Source organism: Uloborus diversus, chromosome 2 (genome assembly GCF_026930045.1).
Source record: "Uloborus diversus isolate 005 chromosome 2, Udiv.v.3.1, whole genome shotgun sequence".
In the NCBI taxonomy this organism is placed as follows: domain Eukaryota; kingdom Metazoa; phylum Arthropoda; class Arachnida; order Araneae; family Uloboridae; genus Uloborus; species Uloborus diversus.
The window spans coordinates 200,966,069-200,993,496 of record NC_072732.1 but is presented as its reverse complement, the minus strand read 5'-3'; the positions used below and the strand labels follow the sequence as shown (position 1 = coordinate 200,993,496).

Genomic DNA, 27,428 nt, shown 5'->3' with positions numbered 1-27,428 from the left:
TAACGTCACGCCAGTCTCCTTAAAGCCTCATTATTTTCTGACACCAGTTTTGTATAAAAATAGACATCTACGTCAGATAAAGAAACATGAGATGCTTTGCTAGATGCTATTTGTTGTTGTCAGAAAAGAAGGTTATAATAATCCTACAGGATGTATCTTTTGTGAAGTCCCAGAATATCGACTTCTCAATATTTTCGCTTCACTTTTTTACTTCCTTTTACAAAAAAGGAAGTATGTATTCGCAAAAACATTTTCACTCAAAAATCGACCTTAATTTCCATTTTACTCACCCCCGAATGCATGTCGAGTTTTTTTTTCGACTCGACCACACGTGGATAAGTGCCTAAGAACTTATAGACACGCGAAATATCCATTTTGACGATTCCCGAGTTAATTACAACGAGTTTTCTCGTGACGTCTGTATGTACGTATGTGCGGATGTATGTCACATAACTCAAGAACGGTATGTCCTAGAAAGTTGAAATTGGGTACATAGACTCCTAGTTGGATCTAGTTGTGCACCTCCTTTTTTGGCTGCATTCGGGTGTTTCTAAAGGGGGTTTTCTGCCCCTTTTTTTTTGGGGGGGGGGGAAATCATTGTTAGTTTCGATGTAAACTAAAGTGGTGTTATAATTTCGCGGACACTTGGCGATATATCGCCAGTCTTTTGGTCGCGAACTTGGCGACACGTTTGGCGATTTTTTTTTTTTTTTTAAATCTGGTTTCAATGTGGCCATTGTTGGTGATATTTAGAGAGTAAACTGTTGAATGACATTAAAATTGCCAACAATGGAGAAATGACATTAAATTGGAGTAAAAGGAAGTCATGTGATGCACATTTCAGCTCGTTTTCTTAGTGAGCAGGGTTAAGGATAGCATGTGCAGGTAAAAGGTAGTTTATTTGGTTAAAAAAAAATAATAATAATAAAAAAAAAAAAAACACCAACACCAAAACAACTAGACAAAATCGCAAATTACGTAGAATATATCCGTAGTGCTGCATAAAATTTGATTAAAACTGAGTACTGAATAGGGCAACAGTGTTACTAAGAACTAACAGATTAAAATACGTAAATTTTAATCTATTCATGCTAATGGCTGCTATACGGCATGACTATGAAATAAATTATTATCTTGAGTTCTAATTTTCCAACCGTCAAGACTTTTAATTATTAGAAGCCTATTTAATCTTTTCTTAAGAATAGAAATAAATAATGCACTAAAATTTGTTTCAAAATAATTTTAAAAGATAGGATTGTAAAATTATATATACTATTTAGTAAATACGTTTAAAATCAAAACTAAAGGTCGGGCAAAGTTACACCTATTGGCACAAGAATTTTGAAACCATTATTATAATCCAAGTTTGATGTTATTTGATAAAACGAGCCTTCTATCTGCTATTAAGTACCTAAAGTGCACCCTTTACTTTTTATAAATGATGGTTTTCCACATTTGTATCATGTTTTTAGACATTAGGAACATATTTGGCTTGATTGAGATGATCAACATACTACTTATCAAAGTAAACGCATAAGTAATTAAAATACTACTCGTGAAATCATAATTTTCTCATTGAACTTTTTATGCTAAAGAACTTTACACACACGCAAAATATTTATAATCCATGTGGAATAAGTGTACATTATACACATAAACTATCTATTTGAGTTATTCCGTAAAAGAGTTACAGTTACTTTTTTTCCCAAGCAAGGAGTAATTTAAGCTTCCTTTTATGAAAACTCAATTAAAAACAAGTCACTAATAAATATTGAAAAAATAAATAAATAAATAAATAAAAACCATTGCAAAATTGAGACAACGTTGGGCAACACATTTCTTGAATTCTTGAAGGAAAAAAAAAACGATCTTTTTGTGGTAATGGAAGAAAGAAGTTCTGTGATATTACTTTTGCTACTGTTTGCTGCCAGTCAAGTTCTAGATGCCAACTTTCAAGCATGCCATAACGTTGCATGCCGAGTATTTTCTGTATAGAACTGTACATAAAGTACCTGCTTATTCTCTTATGACTTCCATGTTGGAAAAACTTAATTATGTGATGGTCAAGAACCTGCAATAAAATGGTTTCAAGCCTGTGTCATTCATTCATGGTTTGTTTGAATTAGGTAATGAAACAATGGACGCCACACTCCTGACGGTGATTCAACTAATGAAACAATGGACGCTACACTCCTGATTGTTACTCAACTAATGAAACATTAGACGCCACAATCCTGACTTACTCAATTAATTAAACAATGGAAGGCACACTTCTGACTGTGATGCAACTAATGAAACAATGAACGCCACACTCCTGACTGTTACTCAAATAATGAAACAACGGACGCCACACATCTGACTGTTACTCAACTAATGAAACATTAGGCGCCCCACTCTTGACTGTTACTCATTTGACGAAACATTAGACGCCACCCTACTGACTGCTACTCAGCTAATTAAACAATGGAAGGCATACTCTTGACTGTGATGCAACTAATAAAACAAGGGACGACATATTCCTCATTGTTACTCATCTAATGAAACAATGGACGCCAAACTCCAGACTGTGATTCAACGTTCCAAGCAGTTAAAATTAATTTTTCAACACCTCTACTTTTCCTTATTGGCCTTCACCGACTAAGTTATATAACTAACTGTAGTGCTATCTCCAAGATCCGTCGTCATGTGCTCCAACCGATAACAGCAACCCAAAAAGAAATTTTCAGCAATGAATCTCAAATTTTTGTCTTCATTACTGTTTCCATTTAAGCACAACACCACTCTTATGTGCATATATGATTATAAAGAAAATGGAAGGTCATCCATATAAATTTTGCGCTGAATTCAATTACAGCTCAATTACAGTAGGTTCTCGTTAGATTGTGCTTGTCGAGAAACGGCAAAATGTGTGATGAATACGAAAGCGTGATATAACCGAAGTCATTAAAATGACTGACATTAAAATGCAGTAAATGATGAGCATATCTACAAAAAATAGTTTTTTCTTATATTAAGCGACTTGTTAAAACACCACGGAAGCAAATTAATCTCTATTAAATCCGTTTTTCTGAGAAATGATTGAATTTATTTTTTACTTCTATGAAATAAGAACCCTAAGTTGCAATTTACATTGCAGCAAATTCAGATGTTTGGGAAAGATTTCTGATTTGCTTATTCACGAAAGAGTTTTAATGGGGAAAAAATATTTTTGCTACAACAATGTTCTCAAATTCAAAACCATTTCCTACTTCTGACTTTCCGGAAGACAGAAAAAAGTTCAATAGTCCCGAATGAGCAATTAAACGGGATGCGGTATAACGAGGTGCTTCTAAACTTCAACAGCTCGGTTCCAGCTAGATATATGACTCAAGGTTCGCCTGCATATGAGTTAAACTGTTGGCGCACACATGTCACACAATTTGGCAACAGGGAAAAAACCAAGATCGTAAAATGGAGATCATAAAAAAAAAAAAAAAAATCTACGACCCACACGGAAAACGAAAAATTCCAGAAAATTCGGTGTAAAATCTAAGCAGATGCCAATTATACGCATTTTTGTTAAAAACAAAGCAAAAAGTTAAAACATCAATGGAATCTATAAATAAACAACGTAAGAGTCCCTGATGAGGAACCTTCATCATTTCAAAACACCCTCTGCATAAAAATAGCTCCAAAGGCATATCTTCGTGGAACTAACAATTCGAGCCACGCTGTTGTTTGCAGGACAGATTGACATTTCAGGTTGACATAAAGTACCACAGATTTACGTTTTTCTTTTCTGCTCCCATCCGATTTTCCGGGTTGAAGAAGTCGAGAATGGTTGCCCATTTTGGCAGAAGAGGTGTTCCGATGGCTTGCGTGAGGGCTAATTAATTGCCCTCAGCTAATGATGCCCGTCTAATGACCTCCAAGGAGAGTTCTCCCCGGCTGTCAAGAAGCCAAATGACGGATAGCATGGAGAAGAAAAGATTTTTTTTTTCAATCCACCAAGAGGACTGAGGAAGGGAAACCCTCTATTCAACCACACCCAGTTACTTTTCATTCGCAGTTAGTGTATCAAATTTCTCTGCAGATGAAAACAAATCTTTTATATCGTATAAAAGGCGATCTAGTTTCAAAAGTATGACAAATAAGAATGGGCTATGAAGCCGATTTCTGTTAGAAAGGAAAAGGAGGTTTCTTAGCAGTTGATCCATCTTAAAATCTTTTCGTTATTGCACCCCTTCTGTAAATTTAAACTATTTTTGTGAAATGTTGCGACCAATGTTGTGATTTTTCCAGATTGTTTTCTTTGTAAGAAGTGAATAGTTGACTTAATATCCAATAACAAAAATGTAGCAGATATATATTAGTACATTATAAAGATAAATGGCAGTGGTATAATGAAATACTTAGACACCTAAAACGATTTGTAATGCAAATTAATGCTAACAGTTTTGTGAAAGGGGCTGTTTTGTCAGTAAAACTTTTGTGAAGGGGTCTATTTTCACAATCTACACATTTGTGAAGGGTCCATTTTTTTTTCGCAACTAAGCATATTGCGAAACCAGAAGTATTGAACGATTCACATTCAAGCTGCTTAAAAAATGTTTCCTTAGCAAGAAAATACTGTTGGGGCTTTTATGTTGAAATATGAGTACCAAATTTAGTTTCTGAATGAACACGTACCAACATATAAAGACGAAATAATACAGTATGTTTTTAACGTACTTCGAAATATATTTTAGTGTGCAATGTAAGAACGCTATGTCAAGCAAAATTGAGAGGGAAAATTTTACTATATTCATTAATATGTATGAAAAGGTTCTCTAAATTTACGATTGCAAATTTAGAATGTTTACGAAATTAACTTATTACTAATTGCAATTAAAAAATTCTTGACCTTCACACATCCGGCATTTCGTCCAGACAAGTTTATTAAATAACCTTAATCAGTTTTCATGTATCAATATTTCCGACATAATTAAACAAATGTTTCTTTTGATAATAGCTTTTCCGGTAATTAGTATGTGATATCGGCACTGAAATGCACTTCTCCTGATTTTTCTAACGTTTCAATGAGTTTTCATAAGCATAAGAAAACTAGTCAAAACCGATTTTGAGGTGGTTAAAATTGAAACTTTACATTTTAATTTAAGATAGACTTTTTTTTAAACCATTGTTCCTTGATTTTTTCCAAGAACGCAAGATGGTCTGTTGGTTGGGATGGGTATGAAGATAAACGAAGTTCGTGCTGTATTGCAAATTCAAAATTAAATTGTAATATTTTTTATTGAACAACAAGACACAAAAAGACAAGCTTTGAAGCTAATGTTGGTGGTTAAAACCAGATTAAAATAGTTATGATATTTTTACACAAAAATAAAGAGGCAAGCGACTTAAAACCAACTTATTGCAGAGTCTGTAAGTGAAAATTCGATGAATTTGCAACGTGTTGGTGTCCGGCCCAAATTCCAACGACTCGTTCTCACAACATACAATTTTCGTGTGAAATTTCTTAGAAAAACTCTTGGTTTCGAAAATCCAAAAAAGCTTGTCCCAAAATTTATGCAATCACTTCCTTTCAGAATTGGGATATGCTAACTTAATACAATATACAATTCTATTCCATGGAATAATAAATTAAAAATTTTCTAAACGAATTTTTTTCCCGAAAATTTCTTCATATTTCAACAGTAGCAAATATGACTAATTTAATTTCAGTCCCATCATTTGCAGTTAGAACAGTTAAAATGCCGAATCATATTCGTTAAAAAAAATTCTTTTTTCAAAATATTCCTCTTTTTTATGACAATTATGAATGCTGTTAAAGTACTTTTAAAAATACAAGAAAACTCTTTTTTCCCTTTGATGTCTTTAAAAAATGAGCTAAAAGTGATCCAATTTTGCGACATCACCCAAGATTCTAATTGCTAGCTGAGTTTAAATTTTTTCTATCTATTTCTGAGTTGCTTTATAACGTTTAATAAGGCATTTTTTTCTGCGCAGTTTAAAAGCGGAGACATTTTCCCCTGGCCTTTGATCATCAATGATATAAAAAATTGCTAATTTGATCACTTTATCGTTCTTTCAAGAGGCAAGAAAAAAGATGTTTTATTGCTTTTTTTTCATTCTTCTCTCATGAATTTTAAGATAAAAAAGAGCGACTGATTGATTTTTTAATCAGTACATTGAAAAAGGCACTTTGACTTTGATTTTTTTAAATGTTGCTCAAACAGTGAAAACTTAATTTTGCTTAAAAAATATTAAAGTGTATGTTTTATGCTTTCAATCCATATGCATTCATTTGAAGATAAAAACAAAATAAATAATTTTAAAGTGCTAAGTGCAAATTAAGGGCAAATGTTTGAAAGCTGTAAATGAGAGAATCTTATTTAAATATTTATCGAGATTTTTTGGAGCAAGTTCAAAATGTGTATTTAAAAATGTTAAAACAAATTGAAAAACTTAATCCAGAAGAATAGCTTTCTAACCAACTATTTGCAAGTTTAAAATTGACTTAATAGCATCTACAGTGCTTTTTTTTCTTGGTTATTGGCAACTAAGGAGTTTTGATCTGTTCTTATAGTATTTTAGAAGGCTACATTGGGTATGTTGTTAAATAGCAACACGATGCATTTAAGGATTAAGGCAATTTTTGTATTTATATTATATTTGAAAATGAATTAAAGCAGCATGTAAACTTTAGTATACTTTTTAATACAATGAAAAATAGTTTAAAATATTTTGTTTGTGACCGTCTATTTTTCTTAAAATAAAATCAGTTAACTAACACTTGATGCACAGACCACACGATAAGTTTAGATTGCAAAAATTCGATTACCGAATAAGAGACGAAAGAAATACCTCCTTTTTCGCTTCTAATGAACTTTCTGTCAACTACTTCATTTTCTTTGACACAAAAAATGCTCTTCCGTCCACATTTCCTCCCTATTTATTTCACTACCCGAATAAAATAAATTACTTATGCAAATTTAACGCTTTCATAACATTAAAACTTGCTGTCTTGAAATTCTCTTTCGTTTTGCATGCGAAGACGCCTGATTGAAGAAAACGTAAACCGAAGCTACAGCACATTCTAAATCAACATTCCGACGAGAGGAACATCCAGATCTTCTTATCTATATGCTAATTCTAACACATGTTCCAATTGTAGGTGCTACATATACATAATGCTGATGACAGGGTTCCGTTGATGAAGATTCGAAAGGTGAGGTTCTGTTTCGGAGGTTCGGTCCAAAGCCGGTCACCTGTTCGTTCAGACGCTTGTTTGGCGGTGGAGAGACCACCAACGTTGAGAGAAATGAGGAGAGGGCCCTTCGCCAAAATGCCAAGCTGTCGCGCAGACGAGTTTTTGGCAGGCGTAAATGTGCTTAGTCCGCGTGAGGAATTGTCATATGATTGTGTGCCTCCCCAATTCATTCTTAAAATATTCAACATGTGTCAGTAGATAATATCCAGAAAAATCACCAAGCTGTGTGTTTAATTGTTGGTAGAAAACAGAACTTAATTTGTTTACTGAAAATGAAATGCCTCTGCGATTTATTTATATAGTACTAGTGGTTCCCGCACGGCATTGCCAGTAATAGAAAATTTTAAGGTCTTTTGGTTCGCAAAAGACTGTATATTTACAAATAATGCATGGTGAATTTTCTCGAAAATTGGCTTGTGCCCATGTTACGATTTCACGTCATGATAATTTCGTAATTTACGCGTCCATCTTATGACAATTTTGTTCTAAAAATTGGAAAAGAAAAAGAACCACATCAAATTTTCGAAAAATATCTTCGAGGTGCACATTCCCATGCTACAAACTAACTTTGTGCCAAACTTCATGAAAACCGGCTGAACGGTCTAGGCGTTATGCGCGCCACAGAGATCCTGACAGACAGAGATCCGGACAGAGAGAGATCCTGACAGACAGAGATCCATACAGAGAGATTTCCAGCTTTATTATTAGTAAAGAAAACCTCGGATTACCAAATTCAGATTTTCCAAAACTCGAGTTATTTTAAATCTACTATGTGTAGTACTTTTTGGTGGTGGCGGAGGTAAATTCATGTTAATAATATTTGAATATAGATCCTGATTAATGAAATATTGATTGAAATTTGACAATGTATATAAATACAACGTGTTAAACAATAATTAAAATGTCAGACTTAAAGAAATAATTTGTCTCATGACTTCCACCGTTTAAAACTTATCAACAATTAGGAGTGTGAAATTAAAATACTCTCACAGAGATTTAATGAGCTTTGCTTGAAACGAAGCCAGCTTAGAGCGGTCGAAATAATTAGTAAAAGAATGGTATTTTTTGTCCTAGATTAAAAAGAAAAAAGCAGTTTTTCTTCTTCTACTCTCTCATAATATGCATAAATAGAATGCTATTTTTACGTCAACCATTTAATATTTAGTCACTAGTATTCTTTAACAATTGATACTTATATAAGAACTTGAAATTATACACTAGAGCGAGCAAATTGTACAACAAATTAATTTTATCTAAGTACATTAATCAACGCTTAGTAAGATTGTATAGATTTCGCAATTGTATTCCTTTCATATCTGTAAATACTTCAGTGGAGAAGAGAAGGCACAATTAAAGATTAACTACTTTTCAGAAAGGTATCGTCCAGAAAAGTGGTAAAAGTTATAGAGTTTCGCATTCACTTTTAAAGCCCCCATCAATTAATCAAAACTTTACAAAAACTGAACACGGGCAACAGTTAGTAAAGGAACTACCAAATCTTTCTGATCTACAAAAGCCTGACTGGACAAAGCTTGCAAAAAAAAAAAAAAAAAAGGAAATGTTTAAATTTAATTTACAAAAGCTTTCTTGAAAAAAAAAGAGAGAGAAAAAATGAAAAAGGTTCGCAATGGACGAATGACAACAAACGAGAAAGAATGGAAAAGGTAAAAATAGTAAGAGCGTTAATCTCCGAAATGTTTTTTACTCTACTCCCGTTTCGTCAATACTATGGATTGCTTTTCTAAACGGAATGGAAGAAAAGCTTTATCCAATATCGATTCGACCCCTTGCCAATAATCCGGCACTTTTCCGCCCATTTTATCAGCCGGACGCCACAAAAAGGATCGGACGGGAAGTCCTTTTTTAAAAGAGTAATAAGGAAAAAAAAAAGGTTTTTTTTCTCTGCCCCCCAATGCTCCGGATCATTTCAGGAAATTCTTTATCCGTTCTTTTGTCTGGATACTTCATTCAGCGCCAAGCTGTGATTGTATAGACGTATCGGTATAGTTTCGGATTGTATCTGGAGAATGGGATTGTGTGTGTGTGTGTGTGCGTGGGAAGGAAGGGGGTGCTCGGAAATCGCACGCAGAAGTCGAAAGTTCTTTCCTCACCTTTTGGAAAACATTAAAGAGTGCTCTGGCGAAGTAATTTGGGAAATTTCTTCCATGCGGGAGTGGATAAATGGAAACTGGAACAAAGCTGAAGGACCTACCGTGAAAGTATTAAGAGTTGACACGATTGAGATCGTCAACTCTGGAAATACTTGGTAGATTTGATGTTATAAAACAGTTATGCCATTTAATTCATTTGAAATCTCTTTTTGGCATAAATGTAGAAAAATAGTTTTTAGTCACCAAATAGTGCAAAGTATCTCCAACACATGGAACAGAAAATGTTTTGGAGCAAATGATGCAATACGAACACAATTTGTTTTTCACATTTTTGGGTGTGAATTATATGCAAAGCAACTTTTTGGAACAAACAGTGAAAAACAGCTTCATGACGTTATTAGCGCAAAACAGTTTTGTAGCACAAAAGATGTTTAACTGCGTTGTGGCTCAAATAATGCCACAAGAGTTTTATACCACAAATGGCTTCAAAGAGCTTTATGAAAAATTGGCATTAAGCATCTTTATTGCATAAATGATGCAAAACAGTTTGTGGCACAAACATAGCGAAACATTTCATGGTACAAATGACGCTGAACAGCTTTGTAGCAAAAATGATGTGATAATGCTTTTTCGGAACACCACGTAACAAACTTTGCCACTAAGCAAGAATAGAGAAAGACAGCTTTTTAACAAGAATTTTGCCACAAACATGGTAAAATGAGATTTTTGTCTTAAAGGAGGTGAAAAGAGATTTTATCCCATATCGGGCAAACTATTTTTTTGATAGTGTTGGTGAAAGATCAAGTTTTTTGGTCCAATAAGTTCAACGCAATTTTCTAGCACAAATGTACATGATAAGTAAGATAACCTTTCGATAAAAGAAATTCAAAGATAAGTTTTTTCGTAAAAAGTGCAAACTCTCCCCTTATTATTACTTTTTTTTTACTCACGAAGCACAATTTTCACACGCTTAAGAATGTCATCATGCTTCACATAGTTTAAATGCAATTTTATCTTACATATTTTTTTTTATTAGTACTTTCTTTATATCTACTTTTTCCAAACTTAAGCCAGTATTTCTTGTTTTAGGTGATTTATTTTCTCCTAAAAGGAATTATACCTTAAAGTTTTTGAAAGTTTCATCTGCATGATTAATCTTCCGGTAACTTTTTATGATGAGGAGATAACATTTTGACTCGAATCTCCCTGACATCTAGGACCAAGAAAACGCTACCAAATAGGGTCTTACGAACTAAGAAAGTTTTGTGGAATTAATCGGAAATCAATAACAGCAATCGTAGTTATTCATTTATTTAGCTGATGATTAATTAAAACGGTAAACTGTTACATTACAGTTAAACTGTTTTTGCACAACGTCCCTTTTGTAATGTGATACTTTAGCAAATTTATGTTACTCAATTTTGGTGGAAAAAACTACTTACCAGGTTTCTTGATTTGTATGTATTCGAAAGAAAGAATGATTCTGAAAAAAAGGAAAAAAAAATAACGTCAATATATTAAGTATAATCTTTATAAAATGCATCACCATTTATTAAGAAGGTGTAACAAAATATAGTTAAATGACTTTCTTTACAAAATGCTTAAAACTTTTTTATATATTACGATTATTATTCTGACAACTAAATGATTTACAGTATTTGGAATTAATATACAAAAATGAATTTTAGCAGCAACATCCCTGACATTTTGGACATACTTCTTTATCTACCCACATTTCATAATTCTTACATATACAGAGCATAAAAAGGTCTCCAAAATATGAACTGATTTTGAAGGCATTTTGTATGCTCGAAAATGCTTTTACTATCTCTATATGTAGCGACGCAACACAATGACCGTAGTAATGAAACAATAATTATTAATATTTGCTACTTAAAATGTTTTTTTTTTTTGCAAAAGACTGCACGATTTTTCCACTAGAATAAATCTCTAAAATCATGCATTAAACAATTGAAAAAAAAAGTGACAAAAGAGAAAAAAAAATGCCATTTTAACGCTTTACCACTAATTCGCAACTTCTATAAACTACAGGAGTCGCTGCAGTCACTGTATAATGGTGGATGAAAAAGGTAAAACAAACAAATGCCGTAACTTATAACTTGCTTTGACGCTTAGTGAACGACAGAAATTTTTCAACGTATTTGTGGGAAGCTTTCTTTTCTAATCTACTGAAATTACATAACACCAAAAACTGTCTTAAGCCTGTTATTTACCCCCCAAAAAAACCACGTGGAATGGAATGTTTTACCTTTTTCTTTAGTATTGTTATTCACCGCAAGGTAGCGTATTCGAGTTCTGGAGTTACGAATACGTTTCGAGGATAGTTAAGAAAAATTAAGACTAATCTGAGGATAAATAAATAGAAAAAAAAGCGTTTGGAATAAACTTTTCTGTGTGTTGCAAAAACTGAAAAAGGTTTAACCGAAAAGAAAAAAAAAAAAAAGATTCTTTAAAAGCGTTGTTGACATAATTTCACAAAAGAAGTTTAAAATATCTCGAGCATTCCTGCATCACATCGATTTTAGTTATTCCATTCCACTCAAACTTTAATTCAAGAGACGGAAAGCATAGATAAACTAATTTGTTCAAAACAAATCGACAAAAATTCGAAACAAAACAAACAAAACATTTCTCTATTGATTCTACCAATAGAAGAGTACATTCCGAACAGTTGCCTAAATTTGCGAACAGGCACGTTCTCTTTGACCTTTCGAGGTTTTTTTCCCTGCAATTTTATTTACCTAAAAAAGAAAAAAGAAAAAACACCAGTACGAGAAATTCAAGTTTGTATAAGAGAGATAATCACGCTCTAGTGCTTCACTTCGCCAAAAGAGCTGGCTGCAAATAGCAAATTAAACAAAAGCAACTTAATTAGGATTTTGCATGCTACCTCTGCTTCTTTTTTGTGCTTAGACGGCAAAGTGATCTTATTAAATGAATAGAAAGTTTCAACATAACCTAAGTACAGCTCGAGTAACGAGTTAAATTACTGTTGAGTGCTTCGAATCTAGACTTCAGCATTTTACATGCTGCAAAATCCCGTCGTGTTGCACGTTAGTCGTAAAAAATATAGTTTAGTACTAATATCCAGCGAAGGAACTTCAAACAAGGGCGATGATAAAATTGTTTTTGTCATAAACCAGTTCTGAGCTTTATTGGAGGTTGTTATGTCATAAGTGACTATCAAATTAAAAGCTAGGAATAGTTAGCAGAAGCAGAGTAGAGAGAAAAAACTCTGCAGCTGCCATTAATTGTCCGAACGGAGCTTCTTAACGACCCTGTTATGGATGTTTAAAATCCACATCAATATTTATTTTCAGTAATTTGTATTACTAATAAAAGAAAGTTATCAAAATCACTTGAAATAAATTCTGATGTAGATTCTAAACACTCAAAAGAGTGTCGCTATCAGTTAGTTGCAGAGTTATAGAAACAAAAACTCTTTTCTTTTTTCAAGTCTTCTATTGCTAAATATTCCTAGCTTTTAATTGATTTTGATCACTAGCAAAAATCACTGGAAATAAATTTTGTTGGGAATTCTGAACATCGAAACACTCGCTACTAGCTCGTTACAGACAACTAAGGCAAGCAAAAATTCTTTTTTTCAACTCTTCTTCTGCCAAATATTCCTAGCTTATAACCATCGTTTCACTTCGTTTCTTTCATTGCTACTTATTTTGAACTTTTAAATTGACATTATCTTATAATTTAGCAATCACAAATAAATTTCAGAACTCACTCATAAAAAACCAAGTTATGCTAAGAATTCCGCATTTTGCTTTGAATCAAGAATTTAGCAATTTAGCTTCAAATTTAGAAGAATTATAGCCTCAAACTTAGAATTTTAGCTTCAAGTTTAGAATTCAGCATTTTAGCTTCAAATCTAGAATTCCGCATATTGCTCCTAAACTAGAAATCCGTATTTTTCTTTAAATCTAGAATTTAGCATTAAAGCTTCAAATCTAGAGTTTAGCATTTTAGCTTCAAATCTAGAATTTAGCCTTTTAGCTTTAAATCTAGCTTTTCCAATGCAGCGTACCCTGTTTGGAGCAACAAATATAATTTCATATTAGCGGCTAGCTTGAAAGTAAAAGTACAATGATAAATTTGTTTTTGTCATAAACCAGTTCTTGGCTTTATTAGCAGATCAAAAGCGACCATCAAATTAAAAGCTCGGAACAAAAAGCAAAAAAGAAGCGAAGCGAAGAGAGGATAACTTGTCACGAGAATCGATGGTTAGTAATCGAAATCACTAGAAATAAATGCCGATGTGGATTCTAAACATCCAAAACAGTGTCGTTAAGAAGCTCCGTGCAGACAATTAATAGCAGTAGCAGTTTTTATTTCTCATTCAGTTATCAGATTGGAAAAAAAGACATTCATCATAATTGTCGTTCTCTAGATTGCGAAGGTCGAAAGAAAGTGAAGCAGAACGGTTTTTCTAACAGAAGCGAAAAGAAAGTGCTTTTGATGTAATAAATTTAAAAAAATGTGATTTTAACAATATTTGGAAATGGAATAAAATTTTATTTTGATGCTTCATATTCAAAATATTCTATGTTATCAAAATTGTTAATGCTTATTCTGAACACGAGCAAATATTTTTTTGAGCTCGAATTTGAACCGAAGAGCAGACTTTCAGAAAAAACGATCTGATGTGTGCATCACATGACTTCCTTTTACTTCCTTATGTGACATACATACGCATATCCGCACATACATACATACGTTCATACAGACGTCACGAGAAAATTCGTTGTAATTAACTCGGGAATCGTCATTACGGATATTTCGCGTGTCTATACGTTCTTAGTCACTTATCCACGTGTGGGTCGAATCGAAAAACAAACTCAATATTCATTCGGGGGTGAGTAAAATGGAAATTAAGGTCGATTTTTGAGTGAAATTATTTTTGCGCATACAATACTTCCTTTTTCGTAAAAGGAAGTAAAAAGAAGAAGTATTTACATTGCCACACACATAGGGTGGAGGATGTAAAAAGGGTTTTAAAGAACCTTCTATTAGGAGGACGTCTTAAATTCTACCTGTATTTAATGCGTTTCACACGATTTTGAAATTAACAGTCATCTACAAAAATGATACTTTACTCTAGTGCTTTATATCTAGAATATCTAGAATATTCTGTGCCGTTCGAATCGTTTATGCTTATTCGAAACATGTGCAAATATTTTTTTGAGCTCAAATATGAAACTAAGGAGCAGTCTTTGAGAAATGGTGAACTGTTTAAATTTCTATACACAAACGCTAGAAGTTATAAAAAATGGGGCTACAACTACATTTTACGAGAACTATATAGATTCTTGGAATATTTAATATTTTAAACTCTTTTGAAGTTTGTTGTCCTTTGGGAAATGTTCAGTTGAATATTTTAATCCTGGCTAAGCATTGACATTAAAAAATTTTCCTTTTTTTTTCTCATCGAATTTCGAAGGTGTTGCAGTGCTTTGTTTTTCATTATCTTTTCTTATCTTATTAAATTTTTCTCATCATGAGAACGTTTTATAGAATCTTGAGTTCTAGTTTTCTTTCATTCAAATAATATCTATCTTCTTTAGGTTTTTTTTTTCAACAGTGAAAATATTTTGCTGTAGATATATATTACGTAATAGTCGTATTGTCGATTATAATTTAGCAACAGCAGTGTACAGAAAGGATGACTTGTTATTACAAATATTGATAAAATATTTTAAATTTATTTTGACTGAATTTTTTTTTATCTTTCCATTCATTGAACAATTTATTTACTTTATATTCCAACTACTTATTTAACTTTTTTTTACTATCACTTATCAAGGTTTTTGAAATGCTTTTTTACATCTACACATCAGTGTGTCTAATGATCTGTAAAAAAATTGATATTTTTTCTACTCTTTTGCAATACTGTGTCGAAATGCTGCTGAAATACACGAATACACTCATTCATTTATCATGAATACCTTCATAAACAGCGCAATTTGTTCGTCATACTTTTAAGTTTCTTGTTTCAAAATGCGGTTTGACTGCAACTTTTTCAAGTAATTTCTGATCATAATGCACGTCACTTATGATTTTATCCTTCCGTTGCAGCATCATTATAAAAAGCGTTTAACATCAAATTTTTACTTATTTCTGCAGCAAAAAAGATTGATGTGCTTTTTCTGTATTTCGAGAAAACTCAAAACATTATTTAGAAAAGCAGCTTAATGCTGAATATCTTTTTTATTTTATCGTCTGAGGGAAACGAAAATGTCGTTAATGTATGTTCTTTTTAATTATGTTTCGATATGGAATCGGAGTTTTTTTTTTTCGCATGAAAAATCTTGTACTTTTAAGTCAGCATAATTTGATAAATGGCTTCGCAATTTTACATTAACGTTTGATAAATAGTGTTGAGTTGCAAGGATATTTATTTATTTTTTTCCCTACGCTTAAATCTTTCAAAAATAAATTGCTCAGAGATATTTTCAGCTTTTAGAAGAGAAGGAAGGTAGCAATATTTGGAGACATATTTTAAAAAGCTGTTTATTTAATTATGACACCGAAGAATGTTTTTAAAAATTAAAAAAAAATTGTCCATTTGGAATGCTAAATCATAAGTTTTGATTTGGTTATCGTCTAACCGTCGTTTGCAGAGAAGATTTGGAAATATTAAAAGAAAAATCTTTGAAAAACGGTTCATTAAGAGATTTTAAAAGTAAAAATTATGCGCTTTCAAAAATTCCCGAAAAAAATCATTGTATTAGGATTTTAAGATATTTCCAAAATTTCGATCCCGAAAAACATTTCATCATTAATTATTGTTGAAAAATAGAAACAAAATAATAAAATGCTTTTCTCGCGCATAGTTTCATTTTTTTGGTCCCAAAGAAGAGATTCCTTGTAAGCCTAAAACACATGTATACCGATTATTGCATATTTGTGCAAAAAAATATTAGATTAGACAGTTTCTGTACAAATTATGACTACTTTTATGGATCTCCGTTACAACTTAATGTAAAACAGCAATTTTCAAAAACAATTATGGGAGTCCATCGGTGCTGATCTTAAAAAATTCCTTAAAATTTTCAACGATAGTTTGACGATAGTTCAACGATATTCAACTACTTTAAAGGATCAATGACATGCAACTTCTTAAAATGTATAACGATAGTTTGCCGTCTGTTCAACAATGCTTAACTACTCCTTACTATCAATGGCGTGCAACGCCTTGAACAGTTCGCTACGCCCCCCCCCCCCAAGGGTATGAAAATTGTCTTTCTGCATTTTGATTCTGCAGAAGCTCAGATGCATTTGTATTGTATGTAAAGTCAGAACTCACAAGCTAATTCTTAAGCGACATAAAGAATGTGTAAAGAAATTCAATAGGCTTTACAGTAATTGTACTCTCCTACAGACCATACTTAAACCTTTGTATGATGGATTTAAAATCGATGAATTTCGTCTTTTGTTAAGTTACATCAAGTAAACTATGACTGTGTCTACCATACGGAAAAAAAAAAAAAAAAAAAAAAAAAAAAAAAAAAAACTGACGAACTTTTTAAAAGTCCTAAAATTGATTCGAGTATACAAACAAAATAGGTCCAATATTGAGTTAACAGGGATTCATTTCTCGAATTTTAAACAATTATAATTTTACCGTCTTTCTCGGTTAAAATAAATGTTTCGTATTTTTCTGGCTTCATTGACAGCCACATAGAAGCAACCAAAGTGTAAAGCAATAGTACTTTTTATTACTTGTTTCTTTGAAGCACACCAATGCAGAATTAAGTAACATTAAAACCTTAAAAAAATAATAATAATAATTTGAATTTTGTCATTTTGAATTCAAATTATGTTTTTCGCAAACACGAGTGTGTGTTTACATGTAAGCGTGTGTGTTTGTGTGTGGGGGGTATGTGTGTGTGTGTAGGCATGTGTATTTGTGTCTGTGTGCAGGCATGAGTGTGTGGGTAGTTGTGTGTATGTGTGTGTGGAGGTATGTGTGTGTGTTTGTGTAGGTGTATGTATATGTGTGTAGGTGTATATATGTATGTGTGTGTAGGTGCGTGTATGTATGCGTGTAAGTGTAGGATATTGACGAAACCTGGAGACGGTTTTCGCAAGAGGCGCAGCATCGTGAGGATCCGGTCGACGGTGATGCTGCGGAGGGTGGCGGTGGGAAAAATGATAGGAACGTCAAAAACAGTCAAATAAAAGCAATAAGCAATCGTAATTGCTCAAAAAAAAAAAAAAAATCCCACAACAGGCTGGAACTTAGGTTCTCGGACAATAATGATCCTTTGACATTATGACCGAGTGAAGTTACTACCGATATACTTTTCCAGTACGTTAACCCAACTAAACGGAGTCATCAAATGTACAACGTCATTACAGCACGCAACGGCATAGAGACATGGTATCAGAACAGTCGCGTGAAACAATCCTCCACTCGGAATATTCTATAAGGTTTAATGACAGGCTTGTCCGGAAAATCCATCTCCAGTGACTTGTAAAAGCTGGAGATTCAGCTGCATCGAATTTTGATAAGGCTCTTTGCGTGAAAGTTGGAACACTGCAAGTTAAGTAAGAAGATGTCAAGGAGTGCGTTTTTGAAGAAACATCGAATTAAGTAGAGAAAATAATTTAATTTCAGTCGTTGCTGTTATCAAATCAGACAAAATGATAGCTAATAACAAAATAGTCTCGTGAGATGTGACATACCGCACGGTAATGGACGCATCGATTAGTTTGCTGGGATGTCAGTTTGTTTACTTGTGTGTGTATTAGCCTTTAAGTTAAGCAGAGTCACATTGAAATGAACGAATTAAGCTCTTATTTTTCTTTTTACTCTCTCATGCAGGTAGAATCATCAGCCACCTTGTCAATTTTTGCGCCAAACTTGGTCAGATAGCGTATTATTAGCGCTTTTCGGTAAAGGCTTCAGCGCTCATACGAATGACAGATTTTTAATAACATAAAAAGGGTACTACCACAAATTAGAAAAAGTCAGGTACGGATCCTACAGCAGGAATTAGTAAATGGAGGAAGCAAGTTCAATCATTGGCTTAGCAAAATCGGAGGCAAAGATGCCAAGTAACGTGACTGAACAACGACGAATGATTGACGTGCTTTGCGTGAAGTAGCGGGAGAAATCGGATTTCTTCCAATGGTTTGCTTCAAAATCTACCACGTGACTTGGGTTTTTTGCTTCTCGAATGAAGTATCCACTCCCTCCATTTTATATCTTCTCAATGGTACGGATCCATTACATTTAGAAAATCCCTAGGTTTGTGTTTCGTGTATTAATAAAGCTAGGTTATATGCGCATTATTCTCTAATATTCGTAAACGCTATTAAAATATATCCAAACGCTCTACAAAAGGTATTCCATACTCTCCAAAAAGCAGGGTATGAAGCAATTACTACACATAGAATATCATTTTCAAAGTCCAGATTAAATGAATATTGCTAGACTATGCATAAAACATTCGCTAAAAATTAAAAAACATCGAATATCCAGAAAAAGTGGTACATAAAGGAATACCACGCAGAACCGCGCCGAAGTCTGTATTTCATTAAGAGTTAATCAAACATTAAATATGGACAAGTAGTTAAAAATATTTCACTGTGCAACATTTTTTCTTGAATGTAATTCGCTTTTTCCAAGAAGACAAAGAAATTTCATTAAAACTTATCCCAACAATATGAGAAACTCATTCCTCACAAAGAGCTTAAATTAAAACGTAACAACGCATGAATAACAATAAAAAAAATGACAAGCAGCATATTCAAACTCTAATTTCCGTTCTCAAAAAGGGAAAATTTACAATCAAAATTAATTCTCTCAGAAATTCCGACACAATAAAAGCTCAAAGTGCTGGTCGCAAAACAGAAGATAATTGCGATCACTTCAAATTCACCGCACATACGGTATTGTCCATCCAATGGCCAGACGAATCTGAGTTAATGAAAGAATTCATTAAACAACACGAACGGTCCTCTTTCAAGGTATTAAAAGTCCCCGCGAGAACTTGTTCCCTTAAAAACTCCAACACTAGATCTGCCATTTTACATTCAAGACGATGAAAGAGATTTCCCCTCGTTCTTTCACGTCTTTTGTTTCACTTCGCGAGTGCAGAAAAACACCAGCACTCAAGCCTTGCAAATAAAACCACTTTGAATAGGAAACCTCATTACAGATAACGGCCGTAAAAAAAATGCTGCAATGTTTTAAGTGGATAACGACCAAAAAACATCGTTCTCAAAGAAAAGGCTCGTAATACATAACCAAGGACGTTTTCTATAGTTCCTCCACCTTGTCCGGAGCTCTTCCGTGGACATTAATTTCTTTCTTCCTTTTATATGTCTCCGGTGGCATCGGTAAGTGTTTGTAGTTATGGAAGAACGCTGCCTGGAGGCTATGTCTGCCATGAATTTTTTAACTCTTGTTGCGTTCGATTAATTAAATCAGCATTTTTTATTTTGTTCTTGAACACAGGTGTGCTATATATGCTACTGCATCGAATAAAAAGTTTTTTTTATAGCGGCTACTTTTGATGATGAAAGGTTTTTTCCTCTTCATATGTATTTTTTTTGTTCTGCACTATTGGTAGCGAATTCACCATTTAAGAAAAGTGGATACAAGTAGGAAAAAAAAGGAAGATAACTAACAAAGCAAAACATTTTACACACCAAAGATTTTTCGGGACATAAAACGGGTTTTATAGCTCTAACAATTACGCAATAAGAGAAAGGAGCATAAAAAAATGTGATGTTGCTTCCTAAAAAATGATAGAAAAATCAGAGCGTAATATAACATGAAACGAGCTAATGTGTGCATCACATGACTTCCTTTTACTCCAATTTAATGTTATTTTCTCATTATTGGCAGTTTTAATATGATTCAATAGTTTACTCTCTAAATATCACCAACAGTGGCCAAATTGAAACCAGATTTAAAAAAAAAAAAAAAAAAAAAAAAAAAAAAAAAAAAAACTTGGCGACCAAAAGACTGGCGATATATCGCCAAGTGTCCGCCAAATTATAACACCACTTGAGTTTACATCGAAATTAACAATGATTTCCTCCCAAAAAGGGGCAAAAGACCCCCTTTGGTGCATACAAATGCAACTAAAAAGGAAAGTGCGCAACTAAACCCCACTAGGAGTCTACGTACCCAATTTCAACTTTCTAGGACATTCCGTTCTTGAGTTATGCGACATACATACACACATACGCACATACATACGTACATACAGACGTCACGAGAAAACTCGTTGGAATTAATTCGGGGATCGTCAAAATGGATATTTCGGGTGTCTGTATGTTCATTGGCACATATTCACGTGTGGTCGAGTGGGGGAAAAAAAAAAAAAACTCAACATTTTTTTGGGGGTGAGCAAAATGGAAATTAAGGCCGATTTTTGGGTGAAAATTTTTTCACGAATACAATACTTCCTTTGTTGTAAAAGGAAGTAAAAATGTAGTCTTATATTAAATGTTTAATACAAAAACGTTCATCACTCTAAGTTAGGAATCCATTATTTCACATTCAAAGTACTTCGTATTCTTTTAAGCCAACGTTCCTGTTTTAAGATGTAACGATAAAACATGAAAGACTGTTTATTATCATCTGAAATTAGTTACTAAGAAATTCAATGAATATATTTTAAAAGCAACGAAAATAGGAACATTGGATGTAAGAAATGTTTATTGGTTAACCTCTGTATCTGTACCATTCAATAGTTGAGGAAATAGGAGTAGTCCAGTTTGTTTTTTATTAAACAAATAGCTAATGCTACAAAATCTATATTAGTATGCAGAAGAACAAGAATGTTTCTTGTTATTTACTAAAAAAATATTTCCTATTTCCCAGCCTTCAATTATAAAATGAGGAAATATCTATGAAACATTGTTTTTTAACTTCAAATGTATTCTAACAGTACTACAAACTAAACAGTTGATATTTTGGTCCAAAAATACAGCCTAAAAATTTATCACAAACAGACCCACAGACCACACACCTGCACTCAACCAGACTGAGCACCTTAATTTTTGCCAATGTACTTTTGAATGCCGCAACTAGTACTTCTCTGGTGAGGGCGGGGGGATGTGAATCAATAACTCTTATTTGTAAGATTAATAGTAAGTTAATCTTAATTTATTATTTTTTTAATTTTAAATATCATTATCATCAATAAAAAAACATATCGTCGTATCAGAGCAACAGTAAGATATCTAAGCCTAGAATTAACACTAAACTATCTTACTGTTACTCAGTCAGCAATATGCAGAAAGTTCGAGATTAAAGAACTGGAAATGAGGAAAGGGATGCTATCCCCTTAATGAGCTCTTTGCTTACTTTATTAGGTCTTCCGTAAGTTTAACCTAAAGGAAAAAAAAAAAAAAAACCTAAAATGCCTTTCAAAAAGGCTTGAAACGCCATTCATATGAGCACCATGCGATTGTTCCATCAAAACAGCTAACAAATTTTACATACTCTATACAGCACATAAGACATTATCGTCCCCATTAAAGTACCCCAATCATCAATCAAACCCGGGCTGCTCAAAACCCACCCCTTGCCTACACAGCAAGAACCCCTCTTAATACTTGTAAAAGCCAAGTAAGGCAGTTATAGGAAGGATCTCCAGCCCATTCGCCTCTATGGCAGGAAACCCTTAACACACATTGCGGGTTTTAATGTCTTAGGGTACGAACTTCTCATCGGATTGAATGCAGGGCCAGAATTTTTTCCCAGTCTCTCCCTCGCGGCCTGACGTGGGGTGGTTGGGTAATTCGTTCAAGGGTTGAAGGGGCATCGATCGAAAAACTGTATAACACTTAAATCAAAAGAATAAAGGGAGAGAACAACAAGACTCCATTTACGGTCACTTACATCGAAGGAAGAAACGCAGATTTAAAGTAAGCATTTTATGTTCTGCTCAAGTTACCCGTGTCGAGAAATGATGTTAATATAGAGAAATCTCGTTACAAGGAACTACAAGGGACCACAAATTTTATTCGTTATTACGGAAGTCTCGTTGTAACGAAATTCTAGCAATGTAATGGAAATTGAAACCGAGCTGAAGATTTTTTTTCCCTGAATCGATATTTTGATGCATTGGTTTTCATTGCAACAGGATATCATACATACTTTGCTCAATCCTTCTGCAAAAATAAGACATATCTTTACGCATATATTTGAACTTTATTGGTAGAATTTTAAACTTTGGCTTTAAATTGTAACATATTCTGACATGAGGACCCATTATGTGTCATAATATGAAGTATCCATTTTCTAAAACAATATTTTGTACTTGAAAAATAATGATTTGTACTTTTTGCAGGTGCACTTTACGGTCACGCCCGCGACTCGTACATCAGCATCATTTTTTTTTTAAATACAAGAAAACTTTTTAGAATGTTGATATTTCATACAGTGAGTCCTGTGTAAGTTGACCACCTCCGGTGCACTCCTTTAGTGGTCAACTTAAACAGGTGGTCAACTTACTGAGGTTGATTTATATGATACTGGCTGATTCCGTGCCTTAAAAAAAGCGTTCAAATTAGACAGGTGGTTAACTTACAAGGGTGGTCAACTTAACAGGTTTTGCTGTATTACCATGCATAAGAGTTCGAATATATCAACATTAAAAGTGAACATTTTTTTTTTTTTTTTTTTGAATCTAGGAATGAAGTATGCATAAAGATGTCTCATTTGTGCAAAAGAATTGAGCAACTTATCTTGGCAATCGGCATTACAGGTATATGATAATTCTACAAAACTGTACAATTACGCAGTAGCGTCACTACAGGGGGGGGGGCGAAAGAGGCTTTCCGCACTGGGTGTTGTTACCCATCGGGGGGGGGGGGGGTGACACCCAAAGTGAAATTGCAAGTTTTTGAAAAATATACAGCTAAAATGCATTTTTATGACATGAAACTTGAAAATTTTTCCAGGGGAGGGGTTGTCAACACAATTTGCCGCCCCGGTGTATACCTATGCTAGGTACGCCTCTGAATTACGCATGCACATACATATACGTGCTTTTATACACACTCCGATATTCGTTGGTAACAATAGCTTTTGGTAGGGCTACAAGAATGTATTGTAAGAAAACGCGTTTTAGGGAAGTGGACTTGGTTTTCCTTTGGAATAATGGTGGATCATCTACAATTTAAAGATCGTCAATTTGATGAAGTATATCGAGGCAATTATTTCTACTTCGCCAAATTTGAAAAAAGAGAAAAAAAGAAATGATTTCACTTTCTGTATTTTACTTGCTGTCGATTTCATGGCACTCCAAAATGTCGACTGAGACCGGAGCTTGACACGTGAGCAACGGGAAGCTCAGATTGAGTCGTCTTGTTACCATGACACCGAGTAAGCCGCTTGGAACCTCCGCCATCAGATACGAGGACGTTTTTCCCGAAGGAGAGCGACAACTCGGAAAGAAGGGCTGCACTCATTAGAGAGGGAGAGAAAGTAAAACAAAAAGTTTAACTCGACACGAGCGAGACTGGAAATGATACAGAGATATTGCAAGATGTACTTTTTGATGCCCCGATTTAATTTCATAGGTGAAACTCTTTGTAGCAGACAGTAAAGTGGTTTTTCAATGTAGTACATTTTTCCCCCGATGGAAATGACAGACACCAGAATGGAAAGTGGAGAAGTATGGAAGTGTTTTCTTTCTGGAATGCTGGATTTGTGTTTTTCGCACAATTAGGAAAGATCCAGAAAAGTTTTTTTTTTTTTTTTGCATGTGGACAAAGATTGTACTATGCCAGAAATTATTGCCATATTACTTAAATTAATGATTAAGTGCAAATACAGAGTTGAAATGTTATTATCTGGGTTTAATTAAGAAAAAAAAAAAACAATCGGACAGGAGGATTATATTTTTCAGAACTTTCAATCTCGCTTTCACTGTCTGTCAAGCTTAGGTGTTAAATATGCAAATGTAAAAGCATGGGTAAAAATATTATAAATGAAAAAAAAAAAAAACAGATGTTAAGCTGTAATTACCAAAAAATGATAGCTCAAGATAATTTCCATGTTTTCTTGGTTAATCTGTTGAAGATACCTGGGGAAAACCTAACCTGGCAGCACCGTAACGCTGTGATTAGGATCTGTGTAGTCATGTCATGTTTTCCTCAGCCTCAGCTATTGGTGATAATTTTCCTTGGACACTTCGGTTGAAATTAAGTGCTGTTTGAAAATTGAATTGATTCGTAAAAATCAATTTGGAAATAATAAATTTGTTAAAGGTTGCCTCCATAGAAGCATTTGAATCTTCTTATTTTGAAGCACTATAATTATTCGCTATTCCATTACTGGGTCATTTCATAGCATTTAGCTGTGAAATGTCCCGAACGTGCTGGTAAATCTCGAAATATTCATACTTTTTTCGCTGACAAAACACAAACTACAATTTTTTCTATTACTTTTAACTCATTTGTATTTTGACAGTGAAAAAAAAAAGTCAATATTTTAAGATTTAGGTTTACGTACCGAACGTTTCTGCCGTGTGCAGGTAAATGGCAGTATCTGCATAAATGAATTTCCGAGATATTTGAAGAAATGTGTTGGACTATTACAATACTAACAATAGGGTCATGCTGGAAAAAGACGTTTTTTAAGCGCCTTTTTTCCAGCGGAAACCGAATAAGCAAGCTTGTACAATAAAACTAACGTATAATAGATGTCAAAAATGCAAAAAAATGAAAAGTTAAAAACTTGCAGCTATTGCCCTTTACGTGCCCACGGCAGTATAGCTTCTACTACCACAATTATGGTATCTAATCGTAACTGCACTACTATTCTGTGCTGGACAGGTAAACAAAAGCATCTTCAAATCTTGAGTTTTTCATAAATTTTGCATTTTTGTTATCTTTTTCTTTTGCTTTATTATACAAACTTGGTTATTTGGTTTCCATTAAAAATACCAGGAGTGTAGAGTCAGAGTCAACAACCGAAAGCTTAAAAATTTCAATAGTCGGAGTCAATTGTTTACTTCTCGAGTTCTCTACTTAAGCAGGGCTGCGGGGATAAAGTCGAATTCGTAAATCTTCGGCTTCGTCTAAGTCGGAGGTTCGAAAATGGGGTCGTTTCCAAAATTTTAAAAGGTTTTTTTTCTTCTGAAGAGATGCTTAAAAACATAGGATCTGACCATTTTTAAAATAATTTGTTTAAGTTTAATATTTTAAAACAATTACTTAAATCGGTGCGCTTTCATTGTTTACGCTTCTGCCGATGACATCACAAATGATGAAATGCCATTCAGTGGCCATTCACAGAGCAAAATATTTAATTCTCATCTTTACTCACGTGTATTGGCAACGATATGGTTGATAGCAAGCGCAGAGTGCAATTTTAATTCGCTTCTTGATTATCATAATGTGGAACCGCGGTAGAAAAATGCGCCAAAAAGAATCATTTATGACGTCATCAAGACCACGCCTTGTTTGAAAATTGGAACATTTAAAAATATTAATTAAAAAATAACTGTTGGGAAAATCAAAGTATTTTCGGGGCCCATGTTATTTTTTTTTATTTATTCTATCAATTTCAGTGACAAAAAGTACTACTTTTGACTGAAGGAAACAACCCCATTCCATGAGTCAGTCTTTTTTCTTCTTACTCATTCGAAAATACAGCACAAAATGAACGTGATATTCCAATATATTATTGGTGTTTGTGAGGAATCAAAAATCGCCTTTTTGAATGTCTCAAAAACTTACATTTGCGGACACTGCGGTTTGCCCACACACAACAATATGGCTATTCACGCCAAGTTAAACAATAGTATTACGTCTAGTATAAGAATAGGGTTATTTACTATCAGTAGGCTATACTATAACTTTTATATATTACTATAACTTTTTGCCGTAATGCAGAAGCTTGTAGATTTTTTTACTCTGTACTTGTGGAATTAGTGATTATAAATTATTTCTAAGTGAAATGTTTTCTGAAAACATCAAAAATTATCAGTAATTTTTAAAAATATTTTAAATGATGTGTTGTTATGCTGATTTACATGAAGTTATATATTTTCATGTTTAAGGGGTTACAGTACCTCAAAAATGATGAAACGATCAAAAAAATTTTTATTTCTTATTTCCAAACTAAAAACTATTCTGAACACTGGAGAAAAGTTTCATTGCTTTAGTTTAAATATTTAAAACGTTATGAGTGGTTTTAGGCCATGTTTGCTATGTGTTCTTATGCAAAAGAAAAACTTTAAATTGCTTTTTCTCGATGATTTTTTTTTTTTTTTTTTTTTTTTTTTTTGTGTTTTCATGTCATTAGAATCCCTAAGGATTTTTTTTCTATGAAAGATACAGCTTTAAAGTAATACGTTTTGCAATTGGAATAACATATTTGACAAAAATGTGCATTGGATAAGCATTTTATAAATAACTCAAATGTTTAGAGCATGTTAAACCTTTAAAAACCAAAATTAAAAAAAAAAAAAACTTTTGATTTTTTACATAATTAATCACAGAAAATTTTCTAATAAACTCATAAGCAAATGATTGCACTGATTTTTAGAGATGATTATAGTGATCGTTTAGTAAAAAACTTTTTTTAAATTAGTGCAAAAATAAAAAAAGCCTTAGGGATTTAAAAAAATTGAAATTTTCCTCAATTTTTTGAATTTTTAAAAAAAAGTAGGTAATATTTTCAAATTTTGAAAATAAATTATTGATTACGAAATAAGTATGCATGTTATGGTTTCAAAAAAATATAAAATTTAAAAAAATGTCTGAAAGGTACTGTGACCCCTTAAAAAAGAAACATTTTAGCGGACAACCTAGGCATATAATTAGCTGAGGAGTACAATTTTTCTTTCATTATACTATCTTAGTTTCCGATGTAAAAAATTACTTGCTTTGAAAAATACTTAACTATTAGAAAAGAATACAGCCATATAACTATCTGAAACTTTTGAGAGAAATCCCCGATTAAAACTCGTATTTAATCCTTCAAACTATATAAACTTGAGTTTGTGAGCTAAACACTACATTGAAGTATGCTCTAAAAATATTTTCGCAAACTT

At 33.2% G+C, this 27,428-nt stretch overlaps 1 long non-coding RNA gene across 1 annotated transcript in view; it reads right to left on the bottom strand.

The window, feature by feature from the left end:
* LOC129217621 (uncharacterized) overlaps positions 1–27,428 on the bottom strand; it is a 107,694-nt gene that overhangs the window by 26,792 nt on the left and 53,474 nt on the right. Inside the window, exon 2 of the long non-coding RNA XR_008580235.1 lies at positions 10,806–10,846. This is a non-coding gene — a long non-coding RNA (uncharacterized LOC129217621). The remainder of the gene's footprint in view (positions 1–10,805; positions 10,847–27,428) is intronic.